Here is a 21,396-nt window from a genome sequence, read left to right as displayed (position 1 = left end):
TACAATGAAAGTTACCTTGAACAAATCAGTTCCCAGGATGGCATTCATTTCTTATTGATAAATATGCTTGATACAAAGATAATGGAGCAGATAATGAAACAATCTATTTGGAAACATAAACATACACATACACTCACACACAAACTGGAGGGAGACAGGGAGCATTGGTTAGCACAAATTCTGTCGGTCCATCCTACCATCTCTTCTCCAGAAGACTATCCGGCATCCAACAGGAAAAAGATAGGAAAACATTTTGACTACAGTAAGGCTTTTGATTCTGTAGTATGTGACCAAAGTCAGTAAAGGAGAAAAGAGCCTAGATCTTCTTTTATATAGGTGGATAGTGGTTTGGGGAAACTGGTGAAATAAGTCATTAATGTTTCAGTTTTGGTTGAAACTGACCAGGGAAGTTAAAGATAGGGCTACTCAGGTCTCTTCTGCCATAGAAAATCTTATGGGAATCAGCCCTGAGACCCCCCCTCTTGCCTCTACTTCAATATGTGAGGGCAGGTGCAAGACATACCCTTTGTCACAGTCTGTTTCAAACTCCCATCTCTACCTCCTTATTTCGACTTTCAGCATCCCATTTTGCTGTTCTTGTGGAGAAGACATACTTGATAAATGCTTGCTGAATTGTTCACCACTGTCTCTGAGTCCCTCTCAGGAAAAGGTAGAGGATCAAGACACTTCTGTAACCATTTTAAGAGTAACACAGAAGTTTCCACGGATATGAGGTCTAGTTCCCTCTACTGTAGAACATAGGCTTCATCTTACTACCTTTCTCAAGCCGCTGATGACTGCATGATGTAGTCAGAAATGGGTTGGTTGCTTTTGAGGAGGAATTGCTCAAGGTCCACTGCACACAGATATTCTTACTCATGCAGAGTCCCTCATAAACAGTCAACTATAATCACCAACGAGGAGTCTACATGAGTGATCCAAAAGATGAGCTACACAGTGTGTGCCCACATTTATTATACTGTCATAATAATCTCTTTTGCATAGTCTTTCCCCAGCTGCTCCAACCACATCATGCTTTTTCTGTTGGTGCTTCTCTAACACTCCTTGTGTATACCAGGAAGTAAATCTTAATCACATCTTACCTGGTGCCATCACACAACTTAGTTGAGGTCCTCTGCCTGTTTTAAGTCTACATTGTGCCCAGCCTGAATGCTTTGCTGCCTTTACACAAGTGCTTGCCAAATTGAAATAGTTGGCTCAAATGGGTAAACTGAGGCATGGTCATCTAGTATCTCTAAAGATGAGGTGCACACCTTTTGACACCTGTGTTCTCATGTCCACTGTCCTCTCTCTGTGTCAGAGATGACAAAAAGTTAAATATTCAACAAATTAATGAGGAATGCCAGCTAGTGGGTCCCTGTCACATTTTCTTTTGCAACAAAAGTTAATTTGGTTAGTGTCTTTTACAGTGGTCCAAGTCGCTACCTGACATACAGGCAATTACACCTGTAGGGTGAGCACCTCATTCAAGTCTTTTTATAGATTAAATCAATGTATGTTCATGGATTTTAAAATAATAGATTTAAATATGGTGGCATGACCCCACTTGAGTGTTAAAAAAATTAACTTCCAACATATTTTAATGCAAATGTTACCTTTGTAAGTGGATGACCTGAAAAGAAAGTGTTTCCATAGTAACCTAAGGGAACACATAACCTGTTTATGATAACTTCTGCATGAAGAGAGCCAGGCATGGATTGGGGATATGCTTTGATGTATGCTGAAAAAAAAATTGCTGACAGCATTGTGTGAGTGAATGGTTGGAAGATTTCACTTTATTTGTAGTTAATTTAGAAAATAAACTTTCATAATGAACTGCTGAAATACACACTTGAAACAACCAGATGATCTGTCAGGATATTTTTTTTTAATGTAATTTGTCATAAGTGACAACCAAGGCATCAGTTTAAGAGAAATAGATTAGGGATGAGTTCTTACCATACATCTTTCCCATTTTGTGCATTTCTTTTTATCTCTACTCTGTGTTCTTCCCTAGGAATCACTGAGGCCTTTCAAAGCTCTTAGATTTCTCTTTTTTTTCTTCTCATTTTTTTACTTCAGAACATGTCATGTAGAAGCTGCCCTTATGGAATTGAGAGTCCGCATTGTGCAGATACCACCAAAAAGGAATATATTGATTATCCTTCACTTTCTCTACCGACATGGCTATTTGAGTTGGTGGCTTTTTAGAGGTGCCATTAGCTAGAAATCAGTTCGACATCCACAAGCCTTATATGGTTATTTTCCCCTCTACTTACAGATGTAACATCTAGTTTAAAAAAAAAGCTTGTCTACAAGATTCTTTTCTTTCTTTCTTTCCTTTTTATTATTTTTTTTTCTTTGAGGGTCATTAGCGTAGGGAACAGATGCATACAGTTTTAAGGAGTATTTCTTTGAAGCGCCATTTTAGAGTCAGCTCACTGACAGGTCTATGCCCATGGGCTCTGGTGTGGACTTAGGGCAGAGGCACTGGCTACAATTACCCATCTGGTATCCATCTGGTAGCACGAATGAAAGATAATACCAGATCACAGAGAAACTATACCAACTGCCAACTTGGTATAAGCAGGCAAAGAAGGTGCCACCCAACAGCACTGTGAAGAGTAAGAAATGTTGTCCATAGGGTATGCACATTTCCAGCACAAGATGCAAAAGAATGGCATGTGAGAGCATATGGAAAGAAATTGCTGTACACATCTAACCTTACAGCTGCAACTTGTTAAATATTAAGCTGAGTTCTCTGCCACATTTAAGTTGCTAGTGGAATCTGGGAGAAAAGATATCCTAATATGCTTGAAACCTGTATTTTGCTACTCACAGCCACCCACAACAGGGTTAACAGGATTTGAGGACTTTTGGATGAGGAGTAGATACCAGCATCATAAGGGCATTGATTTCATTTGCATGTAATGCCACTTTGCAATAGACTGGTTGTAGCAAGACTAAGGATTTTGTGGTTGCTATAAAATACATTTTATCAATGTATTACCTTCTCCTTGTTTTTATATCCCCCTTTCCTGCTTTGTCTGCTTCCTTCCAGAATGCAGCATGCTCTGGTTAGTGCCATGGCTAAGTATTGAATCTCTGTTAGTATAATTATCAGAGATTTGCTGTCTTCATACAGCACCTCTCTAGGAGCTCCAAATGGAAACACTGATTTGAAATGGTAAGGGCATGCTTGCCTATGAGGCTGCCCATCTGTGGGTACCCTTCCCAGTTGTTTCCTCCACTTGCTCTGTAGTCGGGGTGCCTGGCTTATCTCTGCATTCACACATGCTAGAGATGGCCAAATAAAGTGAGATATTAGAGTGAGAATTTAGCGGCATTGTCATCACCTAAGCAACAATGTGTGCTTGTGGGGTCTTTTGTGTGCATTAAATGGGTTGTCTTCATAGTAACATATCATATATGTATATATGGTACTGCCATATATTTTGAAAGACATTATCATTATCACACTGATTACATCTAAGCAATTCAACAAGGACAGAAACCTATTTTTACAGAAGAGAAAACCCAAGGCTAAGAAAAGTTGCATGATTGCGACAATCACATCATTAGCTTTGAACCCAGATCATATGACCCAAAGTTTGAAAGTCTTCCACCAGATTTAGGTAAGGGGGTTTTTGTTTGTTTTTGTTTTAATCTCTGAATCTCTCTTTCCCCCTTTCAAAAGGAAACATTTAACTCCTTAAGGACCAGTTTCCCAAAGAATAAGAGAGTCAAGGTAGAGATTCATGGTGGCACAAAAAGTCTCTGCCTTGTAGGTGGCTAGAGGGATGGGAGCTAAGCTGACTTCCTTTCTTCCACAGTCTCTGACAAAATGTTTCACATACTTCACTGAGAAACAAAGCAAAGAAAAATATCTTCCCAATTGGCCACTACAGAGACCATGCTGGCTGAAGTCAGGAAGAAAGAAAGGCTGTAAGTCAGAGGCATGAGTCTTCTGGATAAGAATTGCTATAAAGCAGTTGTAGAGTGCAGGATCACTAGCAAAGTGCCAGGATGGAGGTGGGAGAAGGATGAGATGGCAAAGTAGAAGGGTTATGATGCAAAGGTGAGATTTCAGTATTGATGTTGACCATGACCTATGTAAGAGAATTTATGAAAAAGCCAAAATGAACTTAAACCTGATTCCATGTGGAAGATTGTATAAATTGCATGCTCAGTACAAGAAAATATAATTTTGTAAATTTGCTGGGTTTGCTTATTCCAACTTATGGGACTCGAATTCTTTTGCCATAATTTATACTAATTAGTCTTTCCACTTAAATCAAGTGGGGAACTGTGAATGTAGCCATCCCTTGTCTGCTCCTCATTAGAGACAATTAAGAGTTAGAAGAACAAAAACACATCATAGAAAAGATGAGGAAAGCCACCCAGAGAGAGAAACATGAAGCAGGAAATGATCTTATTGAATGGGACAGAGAGGAACTGATAGCCTTCAAGATCCATCGTTCTTCCAGCTAAGGTCTAAACAGGGTCTGAGGTAGCACTGCCTGGTCATGCCAGCCTCCCCTGTGGTATTCTCATCTGCGTTTTTCATATCTCCTGTCATACTGCATTTATTAAGAAACGTTCTCGCTCTCTAAATCCAATTCATTAGTTTCCCTCCATGGATAAGAGGTATGGCATTACTGATGAGAGAAAAATAAGTCCTAAGCTAATCAGCCTTGGTAAATTCCAGTCTTGCACATTATTGTTATGGAAGCTTTCTTCCAGAATTCAGACAGGGCACAGAGACACAGGAGAGGGACTGGTGTGAGATGTCCTAACACTGCTCTGGGAGCCCTGCTGTTTATATCACTTTGTACTTTCCCAAAGGGGAAAGGAGGAGATCAGGGAGCATTTAATTGCCTTATAAACTGATTGACAAATCGGTGATCTGATGCATATGGATGATCTTTTTAGTGAAATGGCTCAGAAGCTGCTAACAGAGATCATCAGGAGCCATGATTTGCACACCCTCCGCGGGGTTATTACAGAGAAGCGGAAGGATGGGTTGATTATTATCTTTCCTTCTTTCTGTTTTTTTTTTTTTTCTTGAATGTTTTCTTCGCCTCCAGGGAAATGCATTCTAGCAGCGTGAGCACCACTATTAATCAACACTTGTAGCAATAATCAGTGAGTGAAAAATGGTGACCAGAATCTGTGAATGCACTGGCATAACTGTCTTCTGAGTTTCCCTTTGTGATCATGCCTTGGCATTCTAACATGGATAATTTATACAAAATTAATGTTGGCACCTTCCGAGGTGCAAAGATTTATAGAAGCACTGCTTACTTCTTCATCCATTAAAAAAGAAAGAGAAATCGTTTCTGGTCATGATGAATAATATTTTAGAGCCTTTAAAAATATACTTGCTATCTTCATGTTTCTTTGTGTTGTGTTGAGCCAGCTAGTCCCCTCACTTTTGAGCATGGGTGTTGTGAAAGGCAAAACTGCTGTAACTTCTTGCTTCCAGTTTTCCCAGAACTTTCACCAGGAGGGGTGTGAAAAACAATCAAGAATTCAAAAATACTTCAAGACGGGATGAGCACTGGGTGTTATTCTGTATGTTGGCAAATTGAACACCAATAAAAAATAAATTTATTATTAAAAAAAAATACTTCAAGACCCAAGATTCTTCTGAGAGCTGTGTTGTTGGAAAATCGGGGAGGGGCAGGGGGAAGGCTGAGTTACTAGAGTAGCAAAATGCTGTTGCTAGCCACACCTGAGAGAAAGCAGTTGTGGAAATAACCTGACTTAGGGCTGGTGAGGACACTATACGTGAGAGAGGCCATTTTAAAATTCAGTTACCACTTTCATTCCACCAAACTACCTTTCAGTTCTTACCGTCATCTGATCAGTAGGATAAATTCTGATATGTCAACACTTTGAGACTTTCTCTGAAATTTCACTTACTTGGGACTGGCTTGCCAAGAGCCTAAAGAAGGTCACAAAGGCACAGGACCACATCTTAAAGAGTGATTGATAGACCAAGACTCATAGGAGCATATGACACCAGCCCCTTGTCTGAGGATCGCTCCTGTCATTAAAATCAATGCAACTTAATTAAAGCAAATTACAGATAGATACATCTATAAATAAGATATTAAAGTGTGCTGCTGAATATGATAATTGCTGCATATTTAGCAATCAGTGTGTGTGTTCTGCTTTTGCCAGGAGGAATTCCTTTCAGTGGAATCAATGGAGCTTTATTAAAAACCATCCAAATTAGAGGGAGAAATGATGAGTGTTATAATAACACAAAATCACTGTTTCAACTTTCACTGCAAAGAAAGGAAAGCAAAATATGTCCATCCCTCTTTTTTCACTCAAGGAAAATATTAGACATATTCTCTTTAAGATGTGGATATTTTGAATTTATACATTTTAATTTTTGTATTCTCTTCTCCCAAAGGAAGGCGGAGGGAAAGTAACAATCATAAATAAAACAATTCAGCAGTGAGACTGAAGTGTGAGGAACACTCCAGTGCCTGGATATGCTGTTTTATACTTTGATGACAGAAGACAAATAAATGAAGTCCATACTCTAAACAGAGCTTTAAGTGGCTTATTTTATTCTGTTAGTCACTAGATCTTTGTGTGTGAAAATTTTCACAGGTTCATTCAAAATACTGAATGTTGGGAATAAAAATCCATTTTCATCACCTCCCTTACTTGTCTCACTACTTTACCCCTGTCACCTTTTATCACACATAAGAATTAAGCTTATGGCAAAGAGACTTCTTTTTTCAGGTTAATTTTAAAATATACATTTAAGAAAAGATCATTCGTCACCCAATTTAAAAATCAATAGCAAAACATAACAGTTAATTAAATCAGTCCCATGTGACCAGAATCATTCTCAATTTTAAGAAAATAAATACTAAAATTGCAAGAAGACAAATATTTCAATGAAGAATGTTCTCAGAGATGAAAAAATGAATCACTAGACAACCAGCCACTTCTAACAAACATTTAAAAGGCATTTAAGAAGACTTCTTACGTTGGTATATTCCATGCATTTATTGTTTGGAGAGAGAAGGAAAAAAAAATGGAAAGAAAACAAAGAAACAGGAACATATAACAAGAGAGGAAATGAGTGTTTACAAAAGTGATTTTTAATTATTTTATTTAAGCAAATGTTTAAAGATTTTATTTATTGGTGAGAAAGAGAGAGTGAGTGAGCAGGGGGAGGAACAGAGGGGGAAAGGGAGATAATCTCTAGCAGACTCTGCACTTAGCACGGAGCCACCTTGGGGCTCCATCCCAGGACCCTGAGATCATGACCTGATCCAAAACCAAGAGTTGGACACTTAACTGACTGGGTCACCGAGGCATCCCACAAATACTGATTTATTGAATGTCTTCCAAGCACCAGTCTAGGCGATAAGGAGAATGATTTCCCGTTCCTTTGGTGAAGCTTTGCCCCAAAGTGCACCCAAAGCCCCTTTTCTAAAACAACATAAGACAGTGATGAGAAGGATTGGTTTAGTAGTCAGATATGGATTCAAATTTAAGCTCCATCACTTACTAGCTGGGTGGCTTAGGGCGACCTCAGTGTACTTTCCCATGGAGCGTACATTTTTAAAGAAGAAGATAATAAACAAGTGAAGAGTAAGTATAGGGCCATGATAATTTCCTCAAAGAAACATAAAGCTGTGCTAAGGAGCTAGAACAAGCAACTGGACAAAGTGTGCTGTTTTATTTATGGCGACCAGGGAATGCTTCTCTGTAGAGGAGACTTTTTTTTTTTTTTTTTTTTTTTTTGTAGAAGAGATGTTTAAGCAGAGACACAAAGGGATGAAAGCATGAGGATACCAGGAGCATATTCCAGGGAGCGAAGTGTGAGTAGGAAAGCCATGAGCCACATGCTGGGCAAGTGGGAGGAGCAGTGAGGAAAGCAGCATGACTAGAGCATAGGGAACAGGCAGGACCGGGAGGGGACAAACCAGAGAGGTAACTACTTCAAAACCTCATGAATCTTTAGGAGCAAAATTTACTAAGTCCACTACTTAACCATCCTCCCTGATGACTGTTACTTCTGATTTTCTAAGGTGCATCTACAATGCATAATGTTCTTATTCAGAAAAGAGTATAAAGGGTTGGCGATGGGTATAGCTTGCTCTGTTCTTATTAAGGCCCAATTAAGGCAGATGATTTTCATGAGAGCTGAGCTATGATTTCACTTCAGACTATCTGTACCAGAGGCCATACCACAGACAAATTTGTTCATAATTATGACACATGAGTTTTCCACTCTGAGGAGGGTACATGCAGATGAGAATGGAGTTCCACCATGCATTATTTCCCAGCTCCATGTCTAACATGCAGACATATTGCCCCTGTAATCAAATTTGCTCTGCTTCCTTCTGATGTTCCTACAGGCAGTATCGTGGATGGCAGTCACCTCTAAATTCCATGGGTAATGGGAAGAGGAGGTAGTCACAGCCACGGAGCATGCACATCACAAACATCTAAGCCTTTGTTTTTTGTTTTTTACATCTAAGCCTTTGACACATGCTCCATCCTTGGAGCATTCTGTCCCTCAGAATTGTCCCCCATCCATAGGTAAAGAAAGGGGCAGAGTTGTGGTCTAAGACTCCTTAGTGGGGTACTTTCTGCGTGCCTAAAGATGTCATACGACAATTCAAAACTTAGCTCTCCTTTGAGATATGTACTAACATAGTTTGCAGCTCTGTTATTGGATACACCAAGGATGGCCAGTGTGGTTCACTGCAATTTATAAGTGAATATTCTGTTCAAACAATACTAGCATTCTTGTCATACAATACTACTACTATTATTGGGATATGTGTAGCATAAAAAGAAATATATTTGCCTCAGAAGTCTCTGAAAATACTGATATAGGTCCTGATTTAATGGGTCTCTGTTATTCCTGGTATTTAAAAGAACAAGAGATTGAAGACATTACCCAGTTAAAGGTTTCCCATTCCCAGAGATAGGTGGGTCCACTCCACCACCTCTATAGTTATCTCTTTTGTACAAGGTAGCTCTGTTCACCCTTTGCTGTAACTCCTCAAGCAATAGCCAGGTTCCCACATCTTAAAAGATCCCTGATTTCCATGACTCATAGAAATAAGCCATTAGAAATACGTTGCAGTGTTGGGTCATTTTTCTTTGGGGCCTTTGCTGTAGAGAATTTTAACTCAAATCGCATTTCCTGGTATGTTATCCCTTCTGACGGTAAACATGCCCAACGGTGCTGTATTGTGTTAAACCACAAGGGCAGGTTGAGAAGCAATCAGAGTGAGTCTAAGAAAAATTTGGCAGCAAGCTTAATGAAAGTTGAAGTGGACCTAAAAATCTTTAATAAGGTTGTTCTCTTTTTTGTAGGTTCTTGCAGTTAGTTTTTTCATGAATATCTGGGCAATTGGGGACTTCTAAAGGTCTTTACTATGGGCAGGTACTTGAAGTCTCATTGGGTAAGAATGGCAAGGTAGAGTCAGTGTGGTGGCTGTTAGCTGAGTTGTGTACCATTGAAAATATTGCATGCTGAATTGAATTTTTATTTCTTAAAAAAACAACTGGTTAACTTTCAAACCTCCTATGTTTCCAGGAATGACATGAAAAGAGCTCCATGCCTATTCTTTCCAAAGCATTGAGTTCTCCTGATCCCACTTAGATTTTGCTGCTCTTTGAGTTATGGTCTCTGGTCTCAGTTCCTAAGGACAGATGATTCTACTTGTTCTTTGTTTGGATGAGTTGCTCCCAATGGATGACCCTCAAATTGAAAATGATGTTTCCCCTGTGAACTTCAAAATTTAAATTCAGTGTTCCTCATATGGTCAGTAACTCATTTGTGGATTGCTAGCATAATTTATGTAGTTTTGCTGTCTGCAAAGTAAAAGTGAGTTTCTCATGGCCCTTGGGGAAGATGCACAAAGAGACCCAGTCCCTAGACTCTGTTGGACCAGTTGACAGAATTGGGAGATAAAACTCACTCTACATCCTTCCAAGTGACTTGGACTAATACTGGTGTTATTTTCCATACCAAAGTCCAATTATGTGATGGAGTTTTTAGTAATTGGGCCCTTTGGATTTTAAATCCTCTCAGGTCAGTGCCCATGAGGATAGCCTTCAGTAGGAAGGACTCTGGGGCTCTGCACAGAAGGCAAATCTGATTTATAGATGGACATGGCATTACGTCTGTCACAAATACATTATGAATGGGCATTATACATTTTCTAACATACAGATCAACCCCCCCTTGGGAAATTATCCTTCATCCTAATGGATTACACTGTAGTAAGTTCCTTGTAAAATTCATCCTAAATTTTCACTTTCTTAATTTCATTACATTGATGAGTAGAGATCCCTGTTTATCCTTTTTGCCTACGTCTGATGGATGTTAGAAGAATTAGACTAAAGTTTATAAATCACCTCACGATTCCCCAACTGAGCCCACAAAAACAGTAAAAGCCGTCGTAGATTTAAACAGGTGCTGATTTCTGCTCAACCTTCATACTGTACTGGGGCAGAATGAGTACTCCCTCAATTAAGTAGATAAACATTTTCTTCTGAAATATAGGAAGTCATCTAAATGGCACTCAACTAGCATTTCAAATGCTTAGCTGCCAAAGTTGGAATTTTGTTTCTTCACCTAGAGAGACTCATGTAGAGTGTTGGTTTCTTTCTCTTTTTTTTTTTTTTTCTTTTTTTTTTCTCCTGTCTGCTAACCTCCTGCTACATGATGCTTCCCTTCAGACTCTGAATCTTTGCTTCTCTGAAAGAAATGCATCTAGGGCCTTCCACCACAGTGCGGCTCTAAACCTGGGATTGGACTCATTTAGGAAAAGCCACCAAAAGCGTGTGGTAGGACTTCTAGCAGAATGCCTGAGGTCAGCAGGTGAAGGTGGGCTCACTCCCTACCTGTGCACAGAGCCCCTTCTGCCCTGGGAAGGGACCCAGCTGTCATGTGCTCAGTCAGTAGGAGTGCACAGACAAGGTCCTGGTACTTAGGTTTGATCCCAAACAGTTCAATAATGTTGTAATAAAATGCACACTTCACATCTATACTGTTAAATGCCTAAATCACAATGGAGATTGTTTCTTGACTTCACTCCATGCAGCAGAATTCATGTTCCCCATGAGTTGGAGCATTGGATTCAGTTGTGAATAGCCTCTTGGGGTAGGCCAGCTAGGTTAATTCAAGTTTGTTTTCTCTGGTTAGTTTAGGATTATGTGTTTCTCTGTTTGTCTGTGTTACATCTCACCTTCAAGATTACTTTTTTTCGTTTAAATGGTTCATTCATGATTAAAAAATCATCCAGCATTTACTGAACACGAAACATGTGCTGGACAACAAGTGTTAATAAATACCATTATAAAAGATCATTATAAAATAACACTCTAAGTAATTATTTAAAAGATATTCTCTAGGTTCTCAGAAAATAAGAAGTGAATAGTTCTGTCAGAAGAGCTTCCCAGGGTGGTGATGGGAAGGGCAAAGGAAGAGCTGACCAGAATAAAAAAGTGTGTAGGTGCATGGGGGTCAGGAAGGAGCTGATGGTTGAAGTGGCAGGAAATGGGGTTGCAAACATGAATGGGGGGCAGGGGAGGAGAGGATGACAATGATGATGACCACAGTAGACTGGGAAAGATGTGGGTGTCATGTTTGGGAATTTAAGCTTTATTCTAGGCATTGAATTGTTTCTGTGAACCACAGTAAGATGATTGTGTGTGTGTGTGTGTGTGTGTGTCTGCATAAATCCATATACATACATCTCACACACAGACACATACATACATGTATACACAGAGACATATGAATACATATATCATCTTTTAAATACATCATATCATTCCAGCCATGCATCTTGTATATAAAAAGTGCAGAAAATAGGCTCTTCTATGAGAGAAAGTAAGAATTCTCTCTCTCCCCCCGTCCCTGCCTCCTTTCCTATCACTGTCTTTCTCCCCTCCCTCTCCTGCCCCTCCCTCTCCCTCCCTCTTTTTCTTTCCCTCTCCCCCCACCCCCCTTCTCTGTACCCTGTTCTTTTTTTCTCACTTGGCTGTCTTTCCCAGGACTGTTTTTAGAACTGTATCACTGAAGAAGCTTCCATTGGCTTAGCCAGGACTGATCAGAGGTTCATAGAAATAAATTCTACAGGACAGAAAAAAATATTCCCTCCAGGTGTTTTCCTTACTAAAAGAAAGATCAGATTCCATGTAACTGCAGCAGCATTACAGTAACTACTCAGATTTACTGAGCATATAAGTACGCTCTCTCTATATGTATGATAAACATACTTTGTAGTTTACGTGCAGCAGACTATTTCATCCACGCACCCATCTGAGGTAGGTACTACTAATGTGGTTATTAACCACATTAATAATGAAAAATGAAATTAATGAGGTGAGAAAACCGAGGCTCAGAAGTTAACTTGCTCAAGGTTACACAGTGGGTAGGTGATGAGAGTGAGGCATAGACAGTCTCATCTGGAGTAAGTGCTCCTAACCTCAGTGCTCCCACCCCACCCCACCCGGTGTGCAGGCCAGAGACCATGCTGCTCACTGGTCAGAAAACTGCACGCAAGTCAGTTTCCAGTTAGCATGGAGGGACTTGGTGTACTGTAGGAACAGTGGTGCTCTTTAGGATCATCTTACCGTTGTGCCTCTCTCTTTGAACAAAAGAGTCTTATGAGGAATTTACAACACCTGCCTTTTTCCTGGTCAAGTAGTCATGTGGATGCATCAGACGATGTAGGAGAGCAGACTTTGATCATTGCAAAATCCTTTCTGAGTACAGCATGTACTCATGGTATGTGGTGACATACCATTCATCCTACGCGTATGCAGGAACTACAGTGAGCACATTTTAGAAATGACAGATAGTTTGAAAATTGGTACTGATCCCTTAGGGTCAGCCTCCTGAGTATGCCTGTGCACACTCTGCCTACTGCATGGCTGGGTGCCCACGCATCCAAGCCCCGAAGCCAGCCCTTGCTCATGGCCCTGTCCTCCCCAAAGTCCCCACCAGATTTCTCACCAAGTGGAAGCACAGCTGTTACAATTGATGACCAGCTGTTTTTTTATTTTAACAATGGCTATTAAAACCCATGCACAAGCATTGTTTCTGTACTATCTCCTCAGGAACTTAAGTACCTGGCTTGCAAGCTTTAATCAGGTCACTGAACACAGTCTCCAAACCCGAAGCCACCTCCTCACCCCAGGTCACTGTACAGAGCAAGTGCTTTCTGCTCAAGTGGCATCATGAGATCCCCGCTGGGTGGACTTCACAGACAAGGCCAAGGAAAGTTAGATGTCACTCAGGTGAAGTTTTTTCAAAGCATCTTAGGCAGAGAAGAATGAGGCTTTGATGTAGACTCACTATTTCGAAACCTGCTCAGGAATAGAGGAGAGACTCTCAGTACTGGTCTCCTTGTACCCAAACTTGCTTCATTTAAATGTCAGTATTCAGCTTAGAGAGTGAGTCCAGGACAGGGTTTCTAGAACCCATTAACCACAGATATGGTGCCCCTCCCTGGTATGGAACTGCTGCGGTACTGTTATGTTATATCCGTTTCTTGGCTCATATACGAAACTTGAGCTAATTTTTGTTGTTGTTGTTGTTGCTCTCTGTATATTTGCATAATTTTATATCCTGAGCAGAGTTCTTGATTTTGCAACATCATAATAAAAAACAGTGTGAATTGGCAGGTTTAGGGGTATGATTTGCAGCTGGTCTATCACTTCCGCTACTGAAAGCTTCAGCTTCAAGTATTATACAATTATCATATTTTACAGGACTTGAGCTTATATTTGCATCTGCTCATCTTTTGTCGGTGTTTTTTAAAAAATACTCTCTTTTAACATTTTTGGGGGTAGATGGATTGCCTAATATACTCACTTCATACACTTTTCTCTTCCTGGTATAAATTCATATGGTTCAGTGCTATTGAAATCAAAGCACTAAGGTCTAATTGACATAATAACACGATGAGCTCTTTGGACAGTTTTTGGAGATTGAAAACAATGATGAAGCAAATGCAACCTAGGGTTATAGTAATATCTCTAACCATCCCCTTTTCACTCATTGCCATTATTTTGATTAAAAGGTCTATAGAAGCGACAGTGGTTGTTCAGGATGCAAAAATTATTGCAGAAACTTCCTCTATTAATGGAAATTATTAGAGGATGGGAATGGTACTCGAACAGCAAGAATGACATTAATTATGCGAAAAGCAATCATATCTGGCAGTTGGCAAGCATGCATTATTCTTCAACACTGTTCCACGGGTTTGTGTCCAGCCAGCATTAGAAACCTAAAAGCTTTTTATTTGGCAAAGTTTTCACAGCACTTGGACTTCCAGCTTCTAGATAAAAGATAATTTGGAAGGAAATTTTGATGGCGAAATTGAAGAATTCAGTAATGAGTGCTGTGTAGATGAATCAGTGCCCAATTAAATGATTCTATCAAATCCAACTTTAAATGTTGACTTTTAAAAGATCATATTTTAAGGACTTTGAAAGCAAGATGCTATAGATATATCTAATCGGAGGAGAAAAGTTGTATTACTAGCCTGGTAAAGAAAGGTAGGGAGTGTTCTAAATGATCCAAGAGTTTGATTAATGGAGAGATACTTTAGAACAGGAATTATCTGTATACTAAGAATTAGAACAGATTTCAATAACCTATCTTATTTTCATTCTGCAGTTCCCTTTCTCTTTTGCCACACTTCTCTGTTTGGGTTTTTATTTTTCTCCCCATTACACCCCTCTTTCAAGGCTCCCATCTCTGTTTACCACTGTTTTGATATTCTCACTGCTTTCTACAGAATCTGTTTTTCTTATCTACTCCTACTTTCACCTGTTTTTGTCCCTTCACAACAATAAATACAACCAATCAGAGCAACATTTTTTTGCTTTATTCATTCACACCATAAGCATTTATTGAGCCCTTGACATGTTTAGGGTGTGACCTGACCACAGGAAGAGTTACCAAAACTACAGGAGTGAGCATTCTGGCACAGGCACAAAAGCACATGTTTAGGACCCACAGAATAACACAGTAGGGTCAAGTCATTGAACATGTATGAGAGGGATGAGATAAAGCTGGGAAGTTAGGTTACTGAAAATTCTTATTTGCTAGTTAATAGACAATTATTAGGGACCCCTGGGTTGGCTCAGTGGTTGAGCATCTGCCTTTGCTCAAGTTGTGATCCCAGGGTCCTGGGATCAAGTGCTGCATTAAACTCCCTATGGGGAGCCCAGTTCTCCCTCTGCCTGTGTCTCTGCCTCTGTCTCTATCACGAATAAATAAATAAAATCTTCTTTAAAAATCGTCAAAAAGCTGTGGGGGTTTGGCTTGGTTTTTCAACCCAGGTTTTTTTTTTTTTAAGATTTTATTTATTCATGAGAGAGACAGACAGGCAGAGGGAGAAGTGGGCTCCCCACAGGAGCATGATGCAGGACTTGATCTCAGGACCCCGGGATCATGACTTGAGCTGAAGGCATACACTTATCCACTGAACCATCCAGGTGCCCCTCAAACCAAGTTTTGACACAAAAACATAAATTTTCATAATGTCATCTGTAATCTTTTCTCCTCCTCTTGTCTTCATTCATCTTCTTAGAACTTGAAGTCTGCTCATGCAATCATCAGTTGCAAAATACTTTGTTTAATATACATTTCAGGCTAAGGTGTGTGTGATTTCAGCATTAGCAATAGCATGGGTCAGGTTACTTTGTGATTCCAGTGGGTGCTACACACTGAGGTAACTCTTCAGTTCAACAGTAGTTGTACCCAGCATATACTACTAGGTAAGGTTCTCTTACTCTATTATTTTCAGCTCTTAGAAATCTTCCCTCACTCTAAGCAGCTACACAATTGAGGTTCCTAATAGTTTTGATCTATATGCCAGATCCAAGTTTAAATCTAAATTGTTAGAAGGTACATTTTAAAAATTATTTTTAAGGAAAAGGGGAAAATCAGAACTATGTAAACAAAAGAGCTTGAGAATGGCCATAGGATAGATGTCATAAAACTTCCTTGATAAAATGTTGATGATGCTTGTTGTGCTATTTAACAGGTAATGTTCAAAAAAATGGCTACCCATTATGGAAGTTGATTCTTTCTGTTAAGTGCCACTGAGTAGATGTGTGAGACTTCTGTTTTATTGCCTCAGTAAATATTCATGAACAAGGTGATATGTCAGGCTTTGAGAATGCAGAGGCTCTAGAAAGAGAAATTGCCCCAACTCCAATGAAGCTCATCTTTTGTAAACCAAATTAATAGACTGACACCATGCATGGATACTGAAAAAAAAAGTATATTATACAGCCTGTTCTTGTTTATAAAACATAATTTTGTACTAAAAATTGCTTTGGGTGTAGCAAAAGTTAACATATAGGCACATAACAGCGCCTCCACCTCTATGAAATAACTATTGCCAGGCAATTGGAGTTCAGTGGTATGGTTATGATGACCATAAACACATGCAAAATACTTGTAGACAGTCATAATTTCACGTATCCTATCCCACTGCCACTATAAGCCCATCTGAACATTCAAGTCTTTGTCTCCAATCTTTGTTTAGGAAATAGAGCTACAGTAACTGGGATGATCTCTGCCAACGTGTGAGGCAGCATTGAAAGTGAGACTGAGTTGAGATCTTGGCCTTGCCACTGTATGAACCTTTGGCAAGTTGCTTTAACTTTATCTGAACTCACCTTTTGTGGAAAGTGAGGCAGAAATGGAGAAAATGGAGAAGATACATTAATTATAGCTCATGATACTGATTGCACAGTGTCTCAGAAAGGTTCCATGCTGAACATGAAGTCTGCTTGAGATTCTCTCTCCCTCTCCCTCTACCCCTCCCTCTGTTCATGTACTCTTTAAATAAATAAATAAAATCTTTTAAAAATAAAATAAAAATAAAACAGCAGAGGCATAAATCACTCACATATTACTTCCAAGAAACAAGTCAAAACCAAATTCAATACTGTATGCTAGCATCTGGTATTGATATTACTAACTGAAACACCACTAAATTGTTGTTTACTCTGTTCCTGGAAAATACAGGGAAACAGATTTATTAAGGAATGCTTTTCCCAATACCTTTTCTTCCTTCTTTTCATCAGAAATTGTCTTCTCTCAAGTAAAAGTTTATATTTCAGCCAGTGTTGCAATATCTCTATTTGTAGGTAGACAGATGGGGAAAGGAAATGAGATGGTGTCTGGCTCTTTAATTAAAGATGCAGAGCCAGGGTTTGTTCTTCATGCTCACTGGCAAGACACATATGCACATGTGCACACACATGCACACATACATACAGACACATTCAAAGTGCATCTGATAGATGAAGCCAAATTTGTAAAATTGTATCCATAATCATAGTTTCTATGGTAACTGTATCTTAGGCCCAGGCACAAACAGAGCTGGGCAGGAGATGTCTGATTTTATTTTCTCTGAAGACAATCAGAAGAGAGATAATTCAGATTATCAAGATGCCATGGCCCAGTATACATATGGCTAGTCCTTAGGTCATGCTAGCATAAGATTTAATGCTGAAATCCCAATAAATGTGTTATAATTTTATAATGTTGCAGATTACTTTGCTATCTTTGTCACTCAGCTTTAAAATAATTATGTTACCGACATATAGTTATCATATTAATGAGGTGTAAGTGGTTAACATAATGTGGCAACTGTATGCAAGATAACTTTTACAAATGTGCATAAGTTAGAAGGGACCTTAAGGATTTATTTTCACTCAGATGTTTTCCAAGGGAGGAAAATATAGGCACAGAATGGTTAAAAGGCTTCCCCAAGAGTTATTTTTAAAATATTTTTATTTGCTGTATTTTCTAAACTAGCAGATGTTCTAAACTAGTCTATAAACTGAATACCCAGTTATTTGACAAAATTACTGAAATTAAATTAGAGAAAATAAACACTTCAGAAATAATGGTTTGAAAGAGTGTGTGTACTTTTGCTTCTCTAGATAGCATATTTCTAAATATGTATCTCAGCATAATATAGTTCACATTGCCAAAGAGAAATCATTTACAACCTATTTTGATTAGTTTCTTTTTGTTTAAATGAAGTATGGTGAGTTTCGCTCCAAATATGTAACATTTCAGCAGAGTGTCTTCATATTAGAGGATGCTCAAAGACAAGTTCCTAACTTTTTTAGATATTTTCATCATGTGTATTCCTTCAAAAGTCTTTAAGCCAGACCTATAGTTAAGTAAGAGGAATGTAATTAAAAGAAAGCTTCTGGAAACTGCTCAAAAATATCTGTCATGTTACCAACTTGAAATGAAAGGCGTATTTCCTAAAATGGCATCCAAATTTTTATACTTTGCATCTTAATCTTATGATGGGTCTGGCAACATGAAACGTACTTTTGTGTAATGGATCTGACTAGGACCTATTTGTAAATGAGGATGTTGTGTAGAGGTGAATAAGCTGGATTGCAATTTTGTACCACGTTTCCGTCACAGCAGCTTTTAAATTTCCTCAGGAAAATTGACTCAAGGGACTTAAATTACAACATTGGCAAAAATGTGTCCCAACCTGTGGGAACTGGAAAACATGCTAATTTTGAATTGTTTCCACTTTTTATCATCAGACATTTGCAGAAAATCCTGTGTGATTTATTCCTTTATTTGTAATGAATTGTTAAAACATGTTTGAAAGGGCATTAAATCTTCCCCTCTGCCATTAATCTGCAAATGGGAGAAATCGGAGGTTAAATGGCCTCTTTAGTATATTGCTTTGTGAAACTGCTGATTCCAGCAATGCCAGGCTAGAAATACATACTAATTTAAGGAACCCTGAATGTAACCAGCAAGCCCCTTGCTTTTGTAGAGAAAAGACTAATAGCTTTATATTAACAAGGCTCTTAACATCCCAGCCAGCAGTAGGCATTGAGTGAATGAAATTGGGAGAACTCCCATGGCCTAAACCATCTTAATTCAACATTCCTCGTACGCCAAACCCTCCTGATAGGCTGTCATCGGCTGTCATAAGCCAGCCAAACTGGATCGCCACTGCAAGGCACACCAGGCATGAGCCTTTCAAGTTGTTTCTGAATAAGCTCTCTGAAGTTTCTCTTCCTGAGCTTTATTAGTAGAGAAAGATAAATATGCCCCAAATCCAAGCATAAGTTCTATCATTACATTGTTTTGGAAAAGACTAGGTTTCTCTTATGGCTTAAGTTGAAATTATTTCTATCAGATGTATATTTAGGTCATTACATTTAAAAAAAAAAAAAAAAACCCTGCATGATACCAAGCGAGATAAAGGGCTTCTTTAAAAAAAATTAATTGGATCAAAGCCGCTGACCTTATTTTTTTATGATGAGGGAAATTACCTAATAAGGAGTGCTGGAAGCAGGAACATTTCTGAGTCTTATTGCGCACAGAGCAAAATGAGAAATGAGCTTATAAATGCTTGTGCCTGTTCTCTTTCCCCTCACTCTCTCCTAAAGTGGCCTGACTTCTTAAGGATCTAACTACAACCTATAATTAGTTTCTCTTTGGCAGTCCTCTATCTGCAGTTTCCTACCCTCAGTTCACAGCTATTTGTAAAAATCTTTGTACCCAACACAATAATCTGTATTGCCACCATTTCTGATTAGGATATAAAAGTTGATCAAGTTATAGGGGGAGATTAGATAAATTATGATTTATCCATAAATGGGATGTTATATAGCTATTAAAATTTATGTTTGTGAAATATTTCTGGTAGCACAGCAAAATGCCAATAATAAATAGTTGGAGAAGAAAACTATATGCCACTAGAATATGTATATATTAAAAATATTAACAGAGGTCATCTTTTGAAGATTTAGGGAGAAAAATCCATTCAATCTGTTTTTTTTTAAATAATGGAAGACAAATTTATTCCCATCGTTTCTATTAACTAGCACTGTGTCCCTGAGGAAAAGGACTTTTTCTCATCTCTATGTTTTATTAGAGTTCATAGCACATGACTATGTGTCTACTTAAGAGACACTAACAAATGTTTATTTACTTAGAAGTATTAATCTGATTTTCTCAGCATGATAGAATAAGGCAATAAGCATTTGTTTTGGGGTCTTTTTTTTGGGGGGTTGCTTTTAGGGGGAAAGTGATAAAGATTTTCAATACCCTGGAGTCCTGCATTCTCTCCCTATCAATCCACAGAAATCATTCTCAATAAACACCAATCACTATCTCATTTCCAATTCCCACCTACACTTCCGCAGAACTTATGTTAGTCACTGTTCAGTGACAGAGAATAATATCCACTCAAGCTAGTTTAAGCAAGAACAAATTTATTGCACCAAAATAATGGGCTTACAGAATCTTAAGGACAATCTAAAGGAATATAATCTTAGCTAAGATTTCAGGACTGATTTCTCAAGCCACACCACAGAACCAGGCTACCAAGGGAGCTGCTGCCACTTCTAAGAAAGCTTTTGGCTCCAGAGCCATATAATAATGCCTGTATCAGGAATCACCATAATTAAGAAAGCCACAATCAGGAAGCCGCCTTTAGTGATGCTAACTCCAAAGCTAAGTACAAAAGCTAGACTCCACCCCAGAAACTTGAATGACACATCTGCTAAAACTGCTGAGGAAACCCAACAAAGCTTTAATTATCAGAATAACCAGTGGAAGTGTAGCTACTTCAATAGCCCAACTTAAATCATACTAGTAAACTGACCACAAGGGCATTGTGGGAAAGGCAGATTTTGCTTTCCAAGCCCTGTAGTTCAGGTTGACACTCTGCAAGGAGGGAGGTTCGGGTAAAACACTTCAACATATATTGACCACAGACCTTTTCTTACTGCAGTTCTTGACTGCTTTTGACACTATTGGCCACACCTTCATTCACGGAATGCTTTTCTTTTGATTTCTGTAACCCTCTCTCCTACTTCTCTTCCAGTCAAACTGCTGTTCTAGACCTTGTCAGATTTCCTCCTGGGTTCAACTTGTGTTTTTCTGCCCCTTAAATGACAGTGATCCTAGGAATATTATTGGTATTCTTCTCTGTTTTCATTGCATGTCTTTTCTTCTGTTCTGTGTCTACAGATTCTCCCTGGGCATTCTAATCTTTCCCAAGGTTTTTGGTACCATCTATAGGCTGAATCCCAATTCTCCATCTCTAGTCCAGGTTTCAACATTGCAAACTTTAACACTCAACTGCCTATCAGACATCACCGTCAGATGTCCCATTCAAGCTCACTATATCTAAGTATCCCCTCCTCCCATCCCTACCCTTGCCACTAAATCTATTCCTCCCTCATTCCCATCTTGGCAGTGGTTACCAAGCCCGTCTAGTTGTTAAGCTCAGAAAATCGTGCATTATTCCAGACACATCCTTCCTATTAATCCTTAGTCAGTTATTGAACCTGTGCCCCTTAACATTCTTA

At 38.9% G+C, this 21,396-nt stretch overlaps 1 protein-coding gene across 5 annotated transcripts in view; it reads left to right on the top strand.

The window, feature by feature from the left end:
- Positions 1 to 21,396, top strand: part of PARD3B (par-3 family cell polarity regulator beta) — a 987,000-nt gene that overhangs the window by 905,326 nt on the left and 60,278 nt on the right. The gene's annotated exons all lie outside the window — the stretch shown is intronic.

The sequence above is a fragment of the Canis lupus genome, chromosome 36 (genome assembly GCF_048164855.1).
Source record: "Canis lupus baileyi chromosome 36, mCanLup2.hap1, whole genome shotgun sequence".
NCBI classification, from domain to species: Eukaryota; Metazoa; Chordata; class Mammalia; order Carnivora; family Canidae; genus Canis; species Canis lupus.
Note: the sequence above shows the minus strand (reverse complement) of the source record. Positions and strands in the feature narration are given on the sequence as shown.